This window comes from Juglans regia, chromosome 6 (assembly GCF_001411555.2).
Source record: "Juglans regia cultivar Chandler chromosome 6, Walnut 2.0, whole genome shotgun sequence".
In the NCBI taxonomy this organism is placed as follows: domain Eukaryota; kingdom Viridiplantae; phylum Streptophyta; class Magnoliopsida; order Fagales; family Juglandaceae; genus Juglans; species Juglans regia.
Window position 1 is genome coordinate 2,231,954 of NC_049906.1, and position 4,417 is coordinate 2,236,370.

The following is a 4,417-nucleotide window of genomic DNA, read 5'->3' on the forward strand; positions in this document are numbered from 1 at the left end:
GGATTTGAAAAGGTAGTCAGAGAGTGTTCCATTACTCATATACTCGTACACCAAAAGCCTATTGGGACATCATGGCAGTAACCTAGCAGGCGAACAAGGTTTCTATAGTGGGTTCTTCCAATGGACCTCATCTCTTTTCGAAATTCCACTTCTCCTTCAGCCACCATTTCTTGATGAAGCCGCTTGATGGCAATTGTTCTCTACCCTAACAAGGTGCCCTTGAATACTGTCCCAATAGCGCCCTTACACAGTTGTTCGCTAAAGCCACTCGTCGCAACTTCGAGTTCATTGTAAGTAAATGCTTGAAGAGAGACATCCTCAATCAATTCTTAATCATTAGTTTTATAAGGAATCTTTTTGTATGCCCAAAGACGATATCTAAACATAAAAAAAGCAGAAAAGGCTAGCACAATTAAAGCATAACTTTTCGAAATTCTTTGGGAGTTGTTGTCCCATTCTTACTTGGATCGAAATTGGTATAGATTGTGTGGCTCTTGATATCATGTGAAATCACTGCTTGTTCCAAAAACTTAAGCTGAAAGAAAGAAGTAGATTTTATTATTTATTTTATATCTTAACGTACATCCAGGTTGATATCTTGTCAGCTTAATGTCTCTTTTACCTTTACCTTTACGTGTCTGACGTAACATGCTTTCACCTTCTTTAACTTCTATCTTTTCCTTCTCTTCCTCTTTTTCCTGGTGGCTTCGGCCTAGTTCATTTTATCCTCAACACTTCCAATTACCTTTAATTCTTTTAATGTTTTATCACTTCCCTTAATAATTTTGTTATCCCTTCAACTACAAAGACCAACATTTTTACTCAAAGGATGCATGCTATCATTTACTTACCAATCTCTTGCACTATTCTTTTACCAATTTTTCTTCATATAACTGTTTTTTTTATTTCACGTTTAGTAATCCAACAACACATTCAGTATCTATTTGATGAAAAATGTGTTTGTTGAATCACATCCAGTAGATCCAAGCTCCAACGTCGGAGGTTAGATTCATGGAGCAGATCAAGGGGCCAAATATTCATTGTTTATATGCATTTAGATGCATATAAATTCATATTCATCGTGTATACAATACATTCCAACCACGTGAGCAAAATTTTTGTAAATTAGTCAAAATTATAATCATAATGGGCCAAATATCATTGTTTATATGCATTTAGTTGCATATCACAACCAGGTACATCGGGATAATATTATAGCATTTTTACAATATCGGCAATCGAAGAAATTAAGAAAATAAATTTTCGCTACTCATATTAAGTCAAATATTCAATCATTCTACCAATTAATTCCTTTTGATTTTGATTTTTTACTAGTGTTTATAATTATTCATTTAATGTTGCAAAAAGACCTTTCAATTTCCAATTGCCAATAAATTCTCCAATTTTCCATTTCTAAAAGAAATTCACAATCGAACAAAATATAGGATTCTTTTTTTCTATTTTAGGGTAATTGTGATTTTTTAATAGTTTGGGGATAATTTTCAAAGTTGATTTTTTGAGGGGGTGATAGAAAATTGAGTAATTCTACGTACAACTGTGAAGTGTGCAACCGTCGCGTAATCGCTTTGAAAAGTGTGGAGTCCACTATTAAAAAATTAATTTTTTTCCTGTGGGTCCTACATTTTATTCACTTTTTCAAAACGATTGCGCGGCGGTTGCACAATTCACAGTTGCAAATATCTTTTCTCTAAAAAATTAGGCGGTAGTTTGAGGGGATTATCATTATTTTTTTCATTTTTTTCTTATATGACTTATATATGTACGTATATAGTACTAACTTCCGCAACACTATACGCTCGAAATAGGGCTTAACTTTTCTAAAAGCACATAAAAGGAGGGCATGCATAATGGAAGTTCAACTATAATCAATATGGAAGGCCACACTAGCTTGATAGCAACAACTTTGAACTTCTTTAAATCCAATTACAAATCGAGTTTTATGAGAACAAAAGAAATACTTCACTCTTTTAAATAATGAAGAACTAATGCTGAAATGAAGATTGCGTCGATGGAGGTTCAGCTATCTCTATAGTACCTTCCAACATCTGAATCACCTTCTTAATTGAAGGGCGGACTTCTGGGTCTTCTTCTATGCACCATAACCCAATTTTGATCATCCTTTTTAAGCTTTGCTGATCAACTTCTTCAAGCACCAGCTTACTAAGTTCATTGGCCTCGAAACAGTCATTGACCCATTTGACAAGAATTGCCTCTCCTTCAGGAGCATCGTTGTCAACGCTCTTGCGACAACATATTATGACAAAAAACATAACCCCAAAACTAAAAATATCGGCTTTCACGGTGATGGGCATGCCCTTGTGCCATTCAGGGGAAACATAACCTCTTGTCCCTCTCACCCCAGTGAGAGTCCTAGAATGATCTGGGATTAATAGTTTCGCTAGTCCAAAATCTGCAATTTTTGCACACCCATGCTCATCCATTAATATGTTGTTGGGATTGAGGTCGCAGTGGATGATGCGGGTCTCACATTCCTCGTGTAAGTACAGGATCCCTCTTGCTATATCCAAAGCGATGTTAATTCTTTCTTCCCAATTTGGCTTTAACTACGATTTCAAAAGGTAGCCAGAGAGTGTTCCATTGCTCATGTACTCGTATACCAAAAGCCTATTGGAACCATCATGGCAGTAACCTAGCAGGCAGACAAGGTTTCTATGGTGGGTTCTTCCAATGGACCTCATCTCGTTTCGAAATTCCACTTCTCCATCTGCCACCATTTCTTGATGAAGCCGCTTGACGGCAATTGTTCTCTGCCCTGACAAGGTACCCTTGAAAACTGTCCCAAAAGCGCCCTTACCCAGTTGTTCGCTAAAGCCACTTGTCGCAACCTCGATTTCATTGTAAGTAAATGCTCGAAGAGAAACATCTTCAATCAATCCTTGATCATTAGTTTTATAAGGAATCTTTTTGTATGCCCAAAGACGATATCTAAAGAATAGAAAAGCGGAAAAGGCTAGCACAATCAACGCGAAAGAAAGACATGCAACACCAATGACTAAGATATCCTTTCGCAAAACTTTCCGGGCTTCTTTGGGATCCATTGTCCCATTCCTACCTGAGTCCATGCCTACTTTAACAAGCGTTGTTGGGCTTGGGTTGCCAGCTTGATCCTGTTGTGTTCTTCTCCCAAATGTCAATGGAAGTTTTTGTTTCTTGCATTCTTGGCCTTGGAACTGAACAGCTTCACAATTGCAGTCCTCTAAACATGCCAGGTTGCATTCTTCTCTCGTAACAGAGGACAAAATGGCATATGTGCTTTCTATCCATACAATGTTTTGCAATTCCTGAATAGTGTACTCTATATGGTCATTTTTAAAGGCACAACTTTCTGCAATAAAGTTTCTATTGCAACCCAAATTTCTTTGCTCCGGATTGATGAAAACAAAACCAGGAGGACAAGCACAAACAGGTTGTAGACTTACGAGATCACAATACCCGTTGATGCCACATATGCCTTTAGGAGTGCATCTATCATCTGGCACAGACCACTCGATTGATTGACTACCATTCTCAATCAAGTTATGAGAATACACCCTGAATATCCCGTCTGCATCAATTGTTGCTCGATACATCTTCCCATCAGAGGGAACAGCTCCATTGTTGATGGTGATGTTCCACGCCTCGGCACCATTACTATTGAGCATGTACAGGCGGCCGTTTCCATCTAGCGTCAGAGTTGCATTCTTTCCTACAGAATTTGTTTTTGCTCCCCAATAAGCGTAGTCTGGAGCATCAAGAGAACCTACTGGATACATCACAATATTCCCATCAGTCTGCATCTTGATCCGAAAGCTTCCCATCGAGTGATTGGTTTCAGAGACACTAGAAACAAGTTGATTCCCAGCTCGTAGGAGTAAACCGGGCAAAAGGGTGTCTGTTGGGTAATCAAAACTTTGCCCTATAATTGTTGAATTCGAATTGTAGAGAACAAGGTTGCCAGTATCGAGCATGGAAACAAATAAAGCAGGTTTTGTAGTATTGGCAATGGTTTTTTCTTGGCCTCCCACCTCTTGCAAGATGAGCCTACCATCGTTTGTCAATCCAATGGTGGCATTGCGAGATACCGGAGGATCATTCCGGTTGGCTGTCCAGACAACAGTTTTTTGTGGAGTTCCTTCGTACCATATGCCTACTGCAAAGCCACCACCAAAAGGAAAGAACCCAAAGGCAAAAGTGCCGGATTGTGAGAACAAAGATGAGTTTCCCGTGGGAGAGAGAGAAGAGCCTCGGCTCAAGTTGAAGTTTCTCTGTTGAGCATTTGCCATTGAAAGGGCCAAAAGAAGAAGAAACGAAAGTACCATAGAAGCCTGCATGATAGACTCAGTTTAATGTTCTAACAGACTACGGTGTAAGCTGTACAAACCTTAAGTATTAATTT

The 4,417-nt window shown here is 38.6% G+C and overlaps 1 pseudogene; it reads right to left on the minus strand.

Moving 5' to 3' along the window:
- Positions 1–1,909: 1,909 nt before the first annotated feature.
- LOC118348743 lies at positions 1,910–4,417 on the minus strand (annotated as a pseudogene).